This window comes from Meles meles, chromosome 18 (genome assembly GCF_922984935.1).
Source record: "Meles meles chromosome 18, mMelMel3.1 paternal haplotype, whole genome shotgun sequence".
Taxonomy (NCBI): Eukaryota; Metazoa; Chordata; class Mammalia; order Carnivora; family Mustelidae; genus Meles; species Meles meles.
Genome location: NC_060083.1, coordinates 7,056,003 through 7,074,125, shown reverse-complemented (window position 1 = coordinate 7,074,125; position 18,123 = coordinate 7,056,003). Strand labels below are relative to the sequence as shown.

At 46.1% G+C, this 18,123-nt stretch overlaps 1 long non-coding RNA gene across 1 annotated transcript; it reads right to left on the bottom strand.

Moving 5' to 3' along the window:
• Positions 1 to 4,633: 4,633 nt before the first annotated feature.
• Positions 4,634 to 17,398, bottom strand: LOC123928907. Its single transcript, XR_006815848.1, has 3 exons — positions 17,287 to 17,398; positions 16,439 to 16,523; positions 4,634 to 4,829 (listed from the first exon to the last, which is right to left on the bottom strand). It is a non-coding gene; the product is annotated as an uncharacterized LOC123928907 (long non-coding RNA).
• Positions 17,399 to 18,123: the final 725 nt, after the last annotated feature.

The window sequence follows — 18,123 nt, the reverse complement described above, 5'->3', positions numbered from 1 at the left end:
TTCATTCCCCTTGTAGGGTTGGCATCCCAGTTATTTGGGAAGGGACCCATCTCCCGCTATTGGGGCATGGATACTCAGAGGGCTGACCATGCTGCCCCCTTTCCAAAGATAAGGAGGTGACCCTGGCCTGCCGCTTGGCATAACCCATCCTCCTGACCACAGTGACTGGTGTCTGGATGGTATGTGGTTCAAACTGGCCAGGTGGGTTAAACAGCCTCTGGGACCTGTGCTGGACTGAGGTTGCCAGACAAAGTATAGAATTTGCATTTCAGATCAAAATTTTTTTAGTATAAGCATGTCCCCAGTATTTGCAAAGACTGGCAAGTTCATTCTTCACTTGCAGGCAGCGTGCCTTCTCCTCCATCATCTTCCTGTCCAGGTGTTTGATGTGCTCTCCGCACGGCTTAGGCTCTGCCTCGAGTTTCAGGCGCAACTTCTCAATCTCACTTTCCCGGAGGGTGTTTCGAAGGTTCCTCTAGGTAGAGTATGTAACACAAAACAACGTGTACCAAAGATGGGAATTGTTGGAGACCCTTAAAGTCTGCCCTCCATACTTTGGTGGGACTTTACCTCAGTTAGCCACCACTATAATCGTTGCATCCTTACTAGAACGTGAACTGGGAGAAAATTTTACCAAGCCCTTCTGGGATCCTTACAGCAGCTTGCATAGAAGTTCCTTGCACAAGGGTGCCTGTGTGGCTCAGTCAGTTCAGCGTCTGACTCTTGATTTTGGTTCAGGTCGTGATCACATGATCTGTGAAATCCAGCCCGACGTCGGGTTCTGCACTTGAGTGGGAAGCCTGTCTAGGAATCTCTCTCTTTCTACCCCTCCCCCGCTTGCACGTGTGTGTGCCTTCTCCCTTTCTCTCTCTCAAAAAAAGAAGAAGAACAAGTAGTAGTAGTAGTAGTAATTTGCATAGCAGTTAATAATTAGACAACCCTGGTTTAGAATGGGAGCTCTGAAATTCACTAGCTGTGTGATCTTGGGGCAAGTTGTTTCCCCTCCCTGAACCTCAGTCATATATGACACACTGGGTTATTGGGACAATTAAGTGATAAATAAAATACACTTAAAACCCTTAATTGCTTGGCATATAATCCCTTAATAAAATCAATTCTCAGTAGTAGTAGTATCAGTAATTTGATATTTTATTATTATTTTTTTATAGTTATCATTGAAAAATATTCTCTCACACTCATACTGCTAAGGGGAAATTCAATAGGAACTATGTAGCTTCCGTTAAATAATCGGGTGGATCTCAAGTAAAAGGAGCAATGGGTATGGCCTAAGGGGTAAGCACAGGAGCTTTTGTGCTCTGGTTGTGAGTGTTGGCGGCTGCTGGGAAACGGAATCAGACCTGCAGGGGACCCGAGAACCTGGAGTCTGGCCAGTGCACCCTTGCTCCCTTCTTGGGCTTCTGGGGTTTCAGGGGAGCCTTTGGCCCTTGAGGGTATTTGGAGGCTGTGCCCGGAACAGCAGGAGCAGGAGGCCCCCCGGAGACAGGCTGGACCATGGGCCCAGAGTTGTCCAGCTTCTGCCTGAGGCAATGGTTTTCTTCCTTGAGCCTTTGGAACTCCCTCTCTGCCCACAAACAGCTTTCTGGCGCTCCTCACTTTTGTTCTCCACCAGGAGGCGCTCCCGGTCATGCAAGGAGGATATTTTCTGCCATTCTTGGTGCAGGTGGTCGGCCATCTTCTTGTAGAGGCCTAAGTTCCAGCGGGCAGCATCCGCCCTCCTGTGCACCTTGGCAAGTTCATTCTTCACTTGCGGCAGCGTGCCTTCTCCTCCATCATCTTCCTCTCCAGGTGTTTGATGTGCTTTTTGCACAGCTTAGGCTCTGCCTCGAGCGTCAGGTGCAACTTCTGAATCTCACTTTCCTGGAGGGTGTTTTGAAGATGAAAAGATACTTGCTCAGCTTGGTGGATTGTTGTGTTTCTTGGGAGCTCTTCATTCCTCTGATGGGCCTTCTTCAGTGCCCTGGACGACTTTCCTTTTCTCACGGGGCTCCCGCCTGGGGGCGCATGGTCAGTGGAGGAGGAGCCAGTCTCCACCTGCCTCCTCGAGCCCCACCTTCCAGATGATCTCTAAGCAGCTCTAGCAGATAAGTCACCTTCAGTATGATCTGGCTGAGGGTGTGGTGTTGGCTCTGGCCCTCACCGGTGGCCTGCCACCGCACTCCTCCATCAGGAAGCTCTGGCCTGCCTGCCCTGCCTCTTCTGCACTCTCTGTCCACAGCTGCCAATGTCCTGAACCGGCGGGTCTGCACTTCCCTGCAGATCAGGGCTGTCCTTGAAGCCTTCTGGTGTTTTCTTCACAGGGGGTTCTCCATCTTCCTGGGCTGCTCCAGAGATGGGATTTTCATCAGTCAGCTGGTGAAGGCTCTTCAACAGCCTTTCCCGAACTCCCTTCAGCAGCTGCATAGCGTTTTCCATGGAAAAATATCCGGCATCTTGATTCAGGGCAGCCAGAGCAAGAATCTATAACGGGAGAGGACTGGCCTTCTGCTCAGATGAACGACGGCTCCACAGGCTTGTGCGTCCGATTCGGTCTTCTCCATGCCTTTTCCAGATACTTCATTCTGGGCACAATGCCCCTTTCTTCTTCTGAAGCTGAGTCCACTCTTTACTAGGAACACCACCACTGCAGTGCACACCAGGATCTCCCAGCGAAACCCAGAGACTTGTGGCACATGTGGCCAATGTTTGTATATCACCAACACAGCAGCCCACAGCTGCTCCAGGACAGCCCACAGCGGCTCCAGAACTGTGTGGGGAGACATTTGGATGGCCGCCAGCTGGCTCCAAAGAGCCTTGAGGCTTTGCCTTCGATCACCAGTGTCCTATGGGCAACTAGTGAGTGCTTGGAACCCCTACGAGGGTTCCGTCTCCAACGCAAACCAGTGCCTGGCAACAGGAGCGGAAGGTAGTTGGGGTAGGGGAGGTGAATCACTATACTGTACACCTCTCTCTTTCTCTGCACCCCTTCCCTGTCTCTCTCTCTCTCCCTCTCTAAAAAACAAAAGGAGTCTCAAAACAATAAGCTCTCAGCTTAAGAACCTAGAAAAAGAAGAGAAAATAAAACTAAAGAATAAAACCAAAAGAATCCTTCTACCCAATTTCAAGATATATAGCTACAGTAATCAAAAGTGTGTGGTGTTGGCGAAGGGATAGACAAATGGAACAGAATAAAGATAGATAAGTGGAACAGAATCAAGGACCCAGAAATAGACCTACACCAATATGTCCAATGGGGCTTTGACAAAGGTAAAAAGGTTCAGTGACAAAAATTGAGAAAGGTTCAATGGAGGAGTGACAGCGTTTTGAATAAATGGTGCTAGAGCAAGTGGACTTCCATAGGCAAAGAAGAAGAAGAAGAAGAGGGAGGGGGAGAGGGGAGGAGGAGGTGGAGGACGAGGAGGATGAGGACCACAATCTAAGTCTCATACCCTACACAAAACTTAACTCAGGGCGCCTGGGTGACTCAGCCGGTGAGGCAGCCAGCTTTTGATTTCGGCTCTTGTCATGCTCTCAGGGTCCCGGGACAAAGTCAGGCTCCAAGCTCACTGGGGAGTCTGCTTAAGGATGCTCTTTTCCCTTCTCCCTCCACCCCATCCCCCGCTCATGTGCATGCTCACTCTCTCAAAAAGAAAAAAATTTTAAAAAATTAACTCAAAATTAATCACCACCTTACACATAAAATGATAAATCTGATAGGGAAAAAATGGGAAAAAATTTCCAGAATGTAAATCTAGGTAAAGAATCTTCTGATTGGACATCAAATCATTATCCATAAAGGAAAAGTTTATTAGTTGGACATTATCCAACAATCAGAATTGGAAGTCTGTACTGTGTGAAAGACCTTGTTAAGAAGACCCAAAAGACAAGCTACAAACTGGGAGAAAATATGTGTAAACCACATACCTGATAAAGGACTCCTGTCTGAAGTATAGAAACTCAAAATTTGACCCCCAAATAAGCAAGCAATCTAGTCAGCAAAAGAAAAAAAAAAATGGGCAAAAGACCTAAACACTTTACCAAAGAGTATACAGATGGAAATCACATAAAAAGTTGCCATTGGGGCAATTCAAATGAAAACTACAGTGAGCTCTCACTGCACACCTATCACAATGATTAAAACAAAATGCACTGGAGAGGGAGACAGAGACCCCACTACCAAATGCAAGGCAGGATGTGGAATGACTGGATCACTCCTGCATCGCTGTTGGGAATGGAAAATGATAGAGCTCACTCTTGAAAACAGTTCACAGTTTCTTTTCTTTTTCAAAGCCTTTATTTCAATTCCAGTGAACATGCAGTGTAATATCAATTTCGGGTGTACAATATAGTGACTCAACCCTTCCACACAGTTCCTTTGAAAACTAGACTTGCAACCACCATATGACCCAGTCATTGCACTCCTGGCATTTATCTTAGAGAAATCAAAACTTACGTTTGCTCAACAACCTGTACATGAGGGGCGCCTGGGTGGCTCAGTGGGTTAAGCCACTACTTTCGGCTCAGGTCATGATCTCAGGGTCCTGGGATCGAGCCCCGCCATCGGGCTCTCTGCTCAGCAGGGAGCCTGCTTCCCTCTCTCTAGCTGCCTCTCTGCCTACTTGTGATCTCTCTCTGTCAAGTAAATAAATAAAAATCTTAAAAAAAAAAAAACAAAAAAACCCTGTACATGCGTGTGTCTGTGTCCTGATGGAAGCAGTGGGGCTGCCAAGGGGGTAGAAGTGACTGGAGTGGTTGGATACTGACACTTGACAGGCTTGTAAGAGATGTTCTCATCTTGCTTCTTTGAAGGCCCCTTCCCATTCATGGTGGTCCTGGGGACAAGGAGAAAAGGAATGTCAATGATTTCAATAAGTTTAAACCTGCCAAGCATTAGAACACCATCTCTTCTGCACTAATTCATTCTCTTATTAATCCTCAGTCTCCCAAAGCAGACAGGAGGCGTCTGGTCCAAGAGGGGTTCCGGGCAGTGTCCCTTCCACAGGCCATCTCTCCTCTAGCCCAGCAGTCCAATGACCAGGTCCCAGGCTTTCAACTCATCTAATTTCTTCTGTGCCTTCTCTAGGGGCACCAGGGAACTTCTGGGCTCTTTCTCTGCCTTCTAGGAGGCTCTACGGGGCTGGGTCTAGTGCTCTGAGCCGACTTGGACCACACTGCCAGTTGTCTCCTCCTGCATTTGCCCCATATCGGCATGGGAGGATCCAGTGAGGGGATGTCCTCTCAGAGAGATACATGGCGAACAGAATAGACGTCCTCTTTCTTCCATTGTTTGCCCTCATCTCTCAGTTGTTCCTACCATCTCCTGATTTCCCTGGAATTTCAACCTCAGGAGAGGGGGGGTGGGTCAGAAGCCAAAAATGTGGCTTCACATTTCTGTCTTTCTTGAATGTTTTCCCCGAACCAATGGGCCCAAAACAACATTCATAACCTGATACGGCTTCTGTGGGCCACCATCCAGGTGCAACTAGCCAGGTCCCTGTGCCTCAGGATCTCTCACAAGGCTGCAGCCCAGATGTCGTCTGGATCTTCAGTCATCTCCAGGCTTGTTGGGGGAAAATCTGCTTTTGGGCTCACTCAGGTGGCTGTGAGCAGCCAGAGGTCCTCCATTCCTGGAAGCAAGAAATATTCAATCCTTGCCACATGGGCCTCTCCATAATACAGCCCACAACGAGCAGCCGGCTTCCCTTGGAACAGATGAGGGAGGGAGGGAGGGAGAGAAAGCAAGCCCAGGAGGAGACCAGTCTCTTTGTAAACTAACCTCCGAAGTGACATCCTATCACGTTTGCCGTATTCTGTCCTTTAGAAGTGAGTCAGTAGTTCCTGTAGCTAGACTATTAGAGAGGGGCTTTCTTTTCTTTCTTTCTTTTTTTTTTTTTTTTTTTTTTTTGCTGATCATGATGGGCTGATGACTTGTGGACTGAGGCTACCAGGAGGAAGCCTTTCCTGAGGGTACATCGACACAGAAGAATCTGAGCTCAGAGATGGAGAAGGCAGGTAGGTATCTGATGCCATCCCTTGAGGTTCCAGAACCATCCCCGTATGTCACTGGGAACTGCCTCCTCCTTTCAGTTTTGTCAGTCAACGAAGTCCTGCTTTTACCTATTAGCCTGTGTGAGTTGGGTTTTTGTCCCCCGTGACACCAAACGGCGACTTGCAAAATCATGATTCAGTAGTTAAGCTGATGCTTGAAATCCTTTAGTCCAGTTTTGCAAAGATAGGAAGAGAAGGCCTGGTCTGAAAAGTAATGAGAAACAAGTCGAAATGAATCCAGTCTCCCAGAGAGCTCTCCATGAACAAGTCACTTCATCTTCCTTTTAAATTGCCGTGTCACATCGCTGCAGGGGACTGTTCAACTGGCTTCTGTGGAAGGGGCTCCAAAGGCCTTCGTCTTGCTGGGCGGGTCCCCAGCTACCAGGTCAGTGACAGCATCGTGACGTCAGTGAGAACCGCCAGTGTTGAGTGAGGGGGACTGGGCAGCAGGCAGGGATCTGTCCTCAGAGGAATTGCAAATAGAGGGGCTTGCTTGTTCTCTGCAAGTGAGATTATGAATTCACCACTAAGGGACCAAGCAGACACTGGTAAACCCACACAGAGACACAGCCAGCCTTCCGGGGCCACAGGAGTGAGGGAGAGCTGGGGAGGACTTGAACAAATCTAAAAGAAGAGCGTCAGCAGAGGGGAATTGGCGGCTGTGGAAATCCACAGAGTCCTGTCTGCCTGGGGGGGTAAGGGCAGGCACAGCACGTCCCGGCCCAGGCCAGAGAGGTGGTTTGCTCCCCTGACCATGGACGCTCACACTTCCCTATCGAGCCATCCTCATGGGGGCTGGTGTGGACCAAGAGGCAATTCACAAGTTCCATTCCTCCCGTTGCTGTGGTTCCAGAGCTCAAGATAGCCTTGCACCCACCTGGCCTACAGAGTGGAGAAGGAGATGACGTGCGGCGCCAACCATCGGTTGGTTTCTGAGTGCTCAGGTGTGATCCCGACAGTGCCATTTTCTTATCTAGACTCGCTGACCTTGTAGCCATCCCCCTCATCGGTCCCGGCAGACGGGGTCAGCCACTCTGGAGTGGGATGGAGCAGGAGAGACAGGGTCTGCAGCTGGATCCTCATCAGTGAGGGCACCCTTGCTCTGCAGAGTGTCCTAAATGTGGGTGTTGGTGATGTCCCCTGGATGACGTGTTTGGGGACTGAGATGACAGGGACCAGGAGTCCTGCCCTGTGCCAGAGACTGTCCCATCCACCTTTCTCCGTCCACCACCCTGGATGTCCACCCTTACCTCCAGTCTGCCGAGTCTGTGTCAGGAATCTGCTGTTGTTGGCAGGGGGTGAGGTTAGAATAGGACAAGGGAAGGATCCTATTTCCAGCTATAAAGACTGCTCCCTCCCAGGCTCTCTGAAATCAGACATGCATCTCACTGTGACGAGGACTGATTTGCTTTTGCAAAACCCATCTGGTCTCCATAAAGGACTTGGTTTCTACTGTTAGCAAAACTCAGACCATGTTGTGAAAGCCTTAAAGCTTATTCGTACTGATTGACAATAAAAGATGCTAGGCTCAAATAGTGTTCCTCGAAATCCTGGATGTCCCCTTATACCTCCACAGGGGGAATATGTACAGCTCAGTGTGCCCTCCACGTGTATTTCTGTGCATCCCTCTGCTCCCCATCACACAGTCACTGAATATTTATTCAGGACTTCCTATGTGTCAGACACCATGCTGATACCCAAGGTTGTGGCTGTGCACAGGACAGATGTGGTCCTGGCCCTTGGCATGGGAAGACCGAACAGTAATCACACACAGGCATGTGATCCCAGCAGGGAACTGTGGGTAAGCGTGGACCACCATGGGGATGTCTGCAACAAGGGGAATTGGGTTTTCTCCAAGGGTTTCGAGAAACTTCCTGGAGAGGGAAGGGTGAGTGCCAGGGGAGAAGGCGTGGGACAGTGCCTCTTCAGGGGGAACCCGGCTTCTCCTGCTTCTCCTTACACTTTACTCTTGTTGCTTTAAAGCATGACTTAGTTTTGACCTTGTAGCCATCATCCAGAAAGTTGCCAGAAGACTGGGTTTGGGGTGTGTGTGTGTGTGTGTGTGTGTGCGCGTGGACTGTGATAGTTAACATGTACCGAGCCTGCAGGGTTAGGCAATATTCTAAGCACTTGTGTAGAGGAACTCATTTCACGCCAACAACACATCAATCAGGCAAGTACGTTATGATGCCCATTTAATGGATGAAGACACTGAGGCACATACTAGCTATTAAATACGGACTTGAGAAAGACCCCAGCTTGTCTGACCTGTGACTCAGAATCGAACTTCTCCAGGGGCATAGGGAGGCCTCCTGTAGGTTTATGAAAGCGAGAGGCGAGTAGGCCCATTGCTCTCTCTCCACCACCAAACAGCCGCTCCTGTGCCATTAACTGGAGAGCGGGGGCCTAAAGGAGAGCCTGCAGACCCACCAGACGCCAAAGGGACCGTCCTTCATGGCTTGCTTCGATGCCGTTGTGCTTGCATCTTAGCTCTTTTAAAGACCAGAAAGATGGTTCCACCCAAACCTTGGCCTTTGGAGCCTGGTTCCGTGAAGCTGTACGTGGAGGGGAGAAAAGTGAAGGGATTTGGGAGCCCCCTTCTCTCTCATCCTGACCTGATTTAGGACCAGGCTGTTAGGACGGTGGGTGTCCACTAGATGGCGGCCTCCTGCTACCAACGGAGTCCACAGGGCTTGGCCGCTGCTCTGTGGGAGGAAGAAGGGAAGGAGGGCTGGCACGCCTGCTGTTTCCATTGGCTCCGCCTGCCTGGTTGTGCCCTAGACTTTCTTGGGGGTGCGGAGCTGGGCTCAGCCCGAGGCGAAGAGGTACAAACAGAACTTTGTACCCGGAAATACTGGTGTCCAAAGGGGAGTGTTGCGGGGGAAGAACTAGCTCCGCCGTGTCCTGGCAGAAACTCAGACTGTTTGCCACCCCGAGGTTCCGGGCAGATCAGATATGTCCAAGGGGAGCAATCACTTCTTCGAACACCAGGGCACAACGAAAGTAAATAATAATGATACCAGCGGTCAGATGTCGAGACTTCACAATGAGCCGGGCTCCTGCCCTTGGATGTCCTTCACACCCTATAGTCACCACAGAGCAACCGTTTCCACATCTAAACCCTCCCTCCCATCCTCCAGGCCCTGGCTCTCCCAGGTGACCCCTTCACCGGAGACTCAGTTACTCTTTAGGATTAGCTGCCAGGGGTTGCCTTAGCGGTTATCACCAAACTGGTGACTTAAACCCACAGAAATGTATTCTCCCACCACCTGGAGACCAGAAGTCCCAAATTCAGTTGACAGCAGGATGCACTCCCCACTGAAGGCTCTGGGGAGACTCCTTTCTTGCCTCTTTCAGCTTTTGGGGGACTGGGGCTCCTTGTGGTCACATGACTGTCTGTCCCTTCACCGCGCCTTCTTTGGTCCCTGTCTTCATTCTTCTTTCTCTTATATGGAGGCAGATGGACTGGCTTGTTGGATGTATGCCCCCCCCCCCCCCCCGGGGTAATCTGGAATGATCTCACCTGGAGATCTGGAAAGACCCTTTTTCTAAATAAGGTCACATTCATAGTTTCCAGGGGTTAGGACGGGGACAGATCTTTTCGGGGGCCACCATTCAATTCACTAACACTCACTGCAGAAACCTCCGTGTTCTCCTGGACACTTCCAACTCCTCCCTCCCTGTGAAAGTCCACTGCCAATGCTGGCAGACTTTTCGGCTCAATGCCAACACCTAAGCCCGGCCATCAGCATTTCTTCCCTAACCTCCTGGGGTTTCCCTGCGATGATCCTGTTGTGGATCGAACTGTGGCCCCGCCCCCCAACTCCTGTATCTTAGCTCTGACCCCCAGAGGTGATTGCTTTGGGAGACCAGGGACTCTCGTGAGATAAAGTTAGGCAAAGTCACAAGGGTGGGGTCCTAATCTGATAGGACCGACATCCTTGTAAGAACAGATACAGAGATCTCTCTGGGCAGGAACAGTGGAAAGCCACGTAAGGACACAGTGAGAGGCTGGCCACGTACAAGCCAAGAGGAGAGATCTCTCCAGAAACCCACCCTGATGGTACTCTGGTCTCAGACTTCCCATCTACAGATGTGTGAGAAAATACATTTCTGTGGCTACAGCCACCCAGCCCGTGCTCTTTTGTTAATGGCCCCCCAGCAAATGCATGCACATTGCCAGCTTCCTCCCACTCAGTCTCTGCACTGCAGCCAGCGACCTGTGTCAGACACACATCCCAAACCTTGGCTTCAGATCAAGCCTCCCACTCTCCCTCCCTCCCTCCCTTTCCCAAATCCATCCAGACATTGTTCTGAGCACTGGGGCTGTAATAGCGAACAAAGCAGACAGCACCCAGCTAACAGGCTCATGTGGAGGATCCAGTCCAGCCTGTCCTCACTGCCTAGGGCTCTGAGCTCTGAACACTGTCTACAAAACCCAGTCTGGCCAGCCTCCCCTCATCCCTGGCCCTTCTGGCTTCTCCTCCACCTCCCATACCTGCCTGTGCTCTCCTCGACACAACCTTCTCCAGTTCTCCCAACACGCGCTACTCCATCCCTCCAGAGAGCCTGCAGCTCTGTGGCTCCTTCTGCCTGGAAGGCTTCCCCTTCCTACATAGCCCTGGCTTCCCTTTCTGCCCTCCATTAATCCTATTACAGGCTCCCCCCAGCTGCCTCTTCTCCTCCTGCAGCGCTGGTAACAATGACGATTAAATCATTAACTGTGCAGCTAGCTGTCTTGTGTCTGTGTAAGCCATGGTCTGAAAGCCTCCTGAAGACCTACCTTTTGTTTCCTGCTGGCTTAGCAGAGTCAGAACAGAGCAGGCACCTGTTACTTATTGTTACATTGTTACAAGGAATGAACTAGCTACTCTCATCCCGACAAGCTCTCACATCCTCTAGATACTTTCATGCCCAGAGTTGGGAAAAGCAAGGCGCAGTGTGGGTGGTGAGGTGACGGGCGAGAGATCACCTTCTTAGTAAATGGGAACCCACAGCTTTCTGATGTCAGAGACACGGCTCCTAAAAGCCATGACTCGGACCCAGTTTGCTTTAAATGATGAGAGAATTCTTAACAGAAAAGCAGAAGCATCCCAACTAGAAAATTGTTAAAGAATCATTTCCTTTATCAAAATAATCATTGCAGTGAACAGGAGAATGGATAAACAGCTCGCGATAATATGCACATAATGGAATGCTACTAGCAAAAAAGCAAGAAATGAACTACTAATAACACACTATTGCGTTAGTGAATTGCAAAAGCGTTGTGCTGAGCCAAGGAAGCCAGGCACAGAAGAGTACGTGCTGGAGAATTCCATTTACGGGAAATTCTGGAATAGACACAATCATCTATGATGAAAAACATTAGATCAGCTGTTGCCTGTGGGGTGAAGGGGGCAAAGGGCATGAGGGAACTTTCTGGGGTGATGACAATGTTCTGTATCTTGATGGAGGTTTCAGTTCCTGAGTGTGTATGTATTTGTTCAAACTCAGCATACATAAGCTTGAGATTTGTTAATTTCTGTTTGCAAACTTTATCTTAAAAAAGGAGAGCGGTAAGCAAATATTAAACTGTAGTTAATGATACACACACTGAAGTGTTTACAGGTGAAGTGTCCTAACGTCTGTATCTTACTTGAAAACTCGTCAAAGAATGACAGATTGGGGCGCTTGGGTAATATTGATTACTCATCAAACTTCTTTATTGGTAATTGTCTATTTATATCTTCTCTTTCTTCATGATTCAGTCTTGGAAGATTTTATACGTTCTATGTTATCTAGTTGTTGGTATGTAATTGTCCATATTAGTCTCTTATGATCTTTCCTTCATATTTCTGCAGTATCTGTTGTAATCTCTCCTCTTTCATTTCATTGTATTTATTTGAGCCTTCTCTCTTTTTCTCTTGGTGAATCTAGCTAAAAGATTGTCTGTCTTTTTTTTTTTTTTTTTTTTTATCTTTTCAAAGAACCAGGTCTTCGTTTCATTGATCCTTTCTATTTTTTTTAAGTCTGTATTTCATTTATTTTTGCTCTGCTCTTTATGATTTCCTTCCCTCTAACTTTGGGTTTAGTTTGTTCTTCTTTTTCTAGTTCCTTTAGGTGTAAAGCTAGATGATTTGAGTTTTTCTTGTTTCAGGAGGTAGGTCTGTATGGCTATAAATTTCCTTGTTAGAACTGTTCTTACTGCATCCCATCAATTTTGGATTATTTCCATTTCCATCTGTCTCAAGGTATTCTCTTTTAATTTTTCTTGTGATTTCTTCATTGACCCATTAGTTTTTCAGTAGCATGTTGTTTAATCCCTACATATCTGTGATTTCTTCAGTTTCCGTGTAATTGACTTCTAGTTTATACCGCTGTGGTTGGAAAAGATGATTGATATGATTTCAGTTTTCTTCAATTTATGGACATTTGTTTCATGGCCTAACATCTGATCTATCCTAGGGAATGTTCCATGTGCACTTGAGTAGAATGTATATTTTCCTGCTTTTGGATGGAATGTTCTATATAAAACTATTGAGTCCCTCTAGTATAGTGTTTCTCTGTTGATTTTCTCTTTGGATGATCTATTCATTGATGTAAGTGGAGTATTAAAGTCCCCTACCATTATTGTATTGCTGTGAATTTCTCTCTTTAGGTCTGTTAATATTCGCTTTATATATTTAGGTCCTCCTGTATTAGATGTATAAATATTTACAACTAAATCCTCTCATTGGATTGACCTTTTTATCATTATGGGATGCCCTTGTCTTTTATCACAGTCTTTGTTTTAAAGTCTATTTTGTCTGACACGGGTAAAGCTGCACAAGCTTTCTTTACTTTTCTATTTCAGGGAATATCTTTCTATTTCAGGGAATATCTTTTTCTGTCCCTCCACTTTGGGTCTATGTGCGTCCTTAGATCTGAAGTGAGTCTCTTACAGGCAATATGTAGATGAGTCTTTTTTGTTTGTTTTGTTTTTGCTCTGTGTCATTTGATTGGAGATTCTAGTCCATTTACATTTAAAGTAATTCTTTTCTTGCTGTTTTTATAGTTCCCCTCTCCTCCTTTCTTCTTTCCTTGTTCTCTTCCTTTGTGGTTTGATGACTTCTTTTGTGTTATGCTTATTATATTCCTTTCTGATGATCTTTTGTGTAGGTTTTTGCTTTGTGGGTTTTTTGTTTTCGTTTTTGTTTTGTTTGTTTTTTTTAACACGAAGTTCACAAATAGCAGCCTATATATAATAAGTTGATATTACATATTATTTATTTATATGCTATCTTAAGTTAATTGCAGCTTGAATATGAATACATTTTAAAACCGCTACATTTTTACTTCTCCTCACATGTTTTATGTTTTTGATGTTATATTTTACATCTTTTTATTTTGTATAACCCTTAACTAATTATTATAGTTAATTTTTACTACTTTTTTCTTTCAACCTCCATTCTGTCTTTATAAGTGGTTCATACCTCTACTTTATGTTCACCTTTACCAGTGACATTTTTATTTTAATATGTTTTCTTGTTAATGTCTTCTTTTCTGCTTAAAAAAAAAAGTCTCTTTAACATATCTTATAAGGTCAGTGTCGTAGTGATGAACTTCTTTAGGTTTTGCTTGTCTGAAAAACTCTTTATCTCTCCTTCAATTCTAAATGATAGTCTTGATGGTTAGGATATTCTTGGTTGAAAGTTTTTTGCTTTTAGCACTTTGACTATATCATGCCAATCTCTTCTGTCCTGCAGAGTTTCTACTGAAAAATTAGTTGTTAGTTTTATCGTGATCTCTTTGTATGTAACAAGTTGTTTTTCTCTTGCGGCTTTCAAGATTCTTTAACCTTTAATTTTTGACATTTTAATTATAATGTGTTTTGGTGTGGACATCTTTGAGCTCATCTTACCTGGAACTCTCTTTGCTTCCTGAATCTGGATGTCTGTTTCCTTCCCTGAGACTTTCTTTCCCCAGATGAGGGAAGTTTTCAGCCATTATTTCTTCTAGTAAGTTTTCTGTCCCTTTCTCTTCTCCTTCTGGGACCTTTCTCATGTGATTGTTATTCTGCTTAATGGTGTCTCTTAAGATATCTTCATTAAAAAAAAAAGATTTTATTTATTATTCTCTTAAGGTAGCTTTACTTTTTTCAAAAAAAAATTGTTTATTTATTGGAGAGATAGGCAGAACAAGTTGGGGGGAGCGGTAGGGAGGGAGAAGCAGAATTCCCACTGAGCAGAGATCCTGATGGGGGGCTCGGTCCCAGGATCCTGAGACCATGACCTGAGCCAAAGGCATACACTTAACCTACTGAGCCACCCAGACACCAAGATATCTTCACTTTTCAAAAAGCTTTTTCTTTTTGCTGCTCTATTCGGGGAGGTCCATTGCCCTGTCCTCCAGGTTGTTCATTTTTTCTTCTGTTTTGTCTTCTGTTGAACCCCTCTGGTGTATTTTTCTTTTCAATTATTGTATTCTCTAGCTCTGTGACTTCTGTTTGGTACTTTCTTATATCTTCTCTCTCCTTTTTTTTTTTTTAAAGATTTTATTTATTTATTTGACAGACAGAGATCACAAGTAGGCAGAGAGGCAGGCAGAGAGAGAGGAGGAACAGGCTCCCTGTGGAGCAGAGAGCCCGATGCGGGGCTCGATCCCAGGACCCTGAGATCATGACCTGAGCCGAAGGCAGCGGCTTAATCCACTGAGCCACCCAGGCGCCCCATATCTTCTCTCTCCTTGTTGAAGTTCTCACTGTGTGCATCCATCCTTCTCCCAAGTTTAGCAAGCTTCTATTACTTTGAACTCTTTATCAGACAGATTACTTATCTCTATTTTATTAAGGGTTTGTGTTTTTTTTTTTCTTTTCCCCTGAAATTTTGTCTCGTTCTTTTGCTTGGAACATATTTCTTTGTTTTCTGATTTTGCTCAGCTCTCTGTATTTGTTTCTGCGTATTATGCAAAACAGCTGCCTCTCCCAGTCTTGAAGGGGTGGCTTGTGTAGGAGGGGAAACTTATCTTTAACCTTATCCTAGCTCTTAGTTCTCTCTTGTACCTTCATTATGGTCAAAGTAGTCTGATTTATTCTTGATCAGTTCTGGTAGCTTCTAATTGTTGAGAGTGTGCCAAGTGTGTTCCAGAGGGAGTAATCTCAGTAAGTGCCTAGCTTCAGGCTGATTGGAAGCCAGGTTCTCAGGCAGCTGCTTTTAACATATGTAGGCATACACAGTCCTGTGGAACTGTAATTGTTGACCTCCGGAGGTCTGGAGGTATCCCCTGGATGACAGTTGAAAGAATCAGGGCTTCAGAAAAACACAAAAGTTCTTTTCTGGGAGGGAACAGCAAGCTGGCAAGGCCAAGGGAGACTGTAAAAATGATAACTTTCTGCCTACATTCCCTGGGAGTGCCTTTGTAACCTCTATATGTGTGGCAAACCTAAAGCCTATCCACAAAGAAATGGGCCTTTTTCACAGGCAGAATGGGTGTGTGTTTCAGTCCCTGTCTGTGTGTGAGTGCCCTGAGTGGGCTCTAAACTGTCTTTTTTTTTTTAAAGATTTTATTTATTTATTTGACAGAGAGAGATCACAAGTAGGCAGAGAGGCAAGCAGAGAGAGTGAGAGGGAAGCAGGCTCCCTGCCGAGCAGAGAGCCCGATGCGGGACTCAATCCCAGGACCCTGAGATCATGACCTGAGCCGAAGGCAGTGGCCTAAACCACTGAGCCACCCAGGCGCCCCTAAACTGTCTTTCTGATTGTACAAGCCCTTTCTGCCCACCAGAGACAGACAAGCACTAGGTGTTTCCTGAATTGAATGCAGTTTCCCACCAGCTTTAGCAAGGTTGTGGGAGAGTGTTGAGGGTGGGACATGCCCACAGATTTATTTTTATTTATTTGTTTGTTTGTTTATTAAGATTTTATTTATTTATTTGACAGAGAGAGACACTAGTGTGAGAGGGAACACAAGCAGGGGGAGTGGGAGAGGGAGAAGCAGACTCCCCTGATGAGCAGAAAGCCTAATGCAGGACTCGATCCCAGGACCCTGGGATCATGACCTGAGCTGAAGGCAGACACTCAACTACTGAGCCACCCAGGTGCCCCTGTCCACAGTTTTACTGATGCGAGGGGTGAGTGCTGGGAAAATGCACGTTCTTGGCTTTAGTGAGGCCAGAAAAGAGCACTGGGGATGGGGTCCACCTCTGGTAAAGCCAAATTCTTGATCCCTCCCCACCAGCTCCCCCTTGAAATCTTCATTTTGTAAATGGCACCATCAGTTCTCCCATTTTCTCAAGCCAAAATCCTTAAAATCATCTTTGACCTATTTTTCTCTTCCACAGTTAATTCAGCAACAAATCTGTTGGTGCCACTTTTGCAATATGTTCACAGTGAGGCCCCTCTTCTCCACTCTTGTGGTTAGCACAGAAGTCTCTTACCTGGAATGTTCCATTTGTTGTCTAAATGACTTCTCAGCTTCTACCATTGTCCTCCTAACTTCTGTTTTCCTCCTAGCAGCCAGAACTGAAGTAAAGAAAAAAAATCAAGATTCTCCATTGGTGCCAAAATAAAGTCCCATGTCTGTATCCTTCCTACAAGGTCCATGACCTCTCTGATTTCATGTCCTACCTCTCTCTCCTTTGCTCATTCGATACCATACCTACTGACTTCCCAGCTGTTCTTCCAACATACCAAATATGCCTGCTGTCGCCTTTCACATGGTATTTCTTCTACTTGGACTACTCTCTCTCTCTCTGTTACTTGATGTCTCACTTTCTTTAGGTTACTCTCAGATGATACCCTATCCTGAAGACTATACCTTGCTATCTGATGTCGTACCTCTCTTCACTTTCTACCCCTTTAGCCTGCTTTATTTTTCTCCTAAGCACTTCTCATTGCTTAACATTGTATATTTATTTGCTCTCTCTTTTTAAAAAAAAATTTTATTAAGTAGATTCCATGCCCAGTGTGGAGCCCAACCCAGGGCTTGAACCCACAACCCTGAGATCAAGACCTAAGCTGAGAGCAAGAATCAGATGCCTAACAAACTGAGCCACCCAGGCGCCCCTTTATTTGCTCATTTTAAAATTCTCTTCCCACTTGAATGTGAGCCCCATGAGAAGATAGACTTTCTATTTTCTACCCATCCCTGTATCCCCAACACCCCAAATAGAGCCTGGCACACAGTAGGCTTAACAGTAAAGATTTGTAAGATGGATGAATGAGTGAACAAACACCTAACTCAGTGCTGGCCTAGGAAACGCTCTCAGAAAATAATTTTCATTACCGTGATTATGGCCCATGATGGAGAAGCAGCACAGAATTAATGGGGGAAGACCTGATTCTGGTCCCAAATGAGACCTGAGTGGAAAAAACCTGAATCCCTTGGGCAGTTTCATTGTCAGTGTGAGTCACAAGTTGCTTTGTTGACCTGGAGGCTGGTGTGTCACATGACCCAGAAATTACTGCCACCCCCTTCCTGGTAAATCGTTATGTCCTCCTACCTAAGCCTCTTCCTCATTTGGCTCCCCAAATCCTGTTTCTGCCTGGGGAGCATTTCTTTGAAATGACCCTAACATACCACTACTCAGTAATTACACCCCAGAGCATAGGGCTTTCTTGTGTCTGCAAGACAGTGCAATTGCACATTTCAACAGAGTCTCTTGAAAGGCATTTATCACTGATCTGCTGGGCCTGCTCTGAAATTAGTTCAGCTTGGATGTTGGCCTTTCTTATCTCTGCAAATAGATACAGGCCTACATACGACCTGCAGGAAGTGGGGCCTTTGATCTCTGTGGGGAAACCTGCTTTATAACTCCTTTAAAAATTGAATTATGTTCTGTGTAAATGTGTTTTTAAGACATTATAGTTTATGGAAAGAAGCAGGATTCGTTTATCAAAAAGGACATTTTAAGTTTTACAATCAAACAGTTACTGAGTGCTTTCCTGGTTGATAATGTAGTACTTGTGTTTGATTAAAGTCCAAATGCCTGATAGAAAGCCGAGAAACGAAGAGGGGAGGTTGAGAAACACACACATACATGGGCTAGGTGGGCCAAGGGGGAGGGAGGGAGTTAACCCCTCCTATTTGAGAAGGAGTAATCCCAAAGGTTCAAGTTGATAA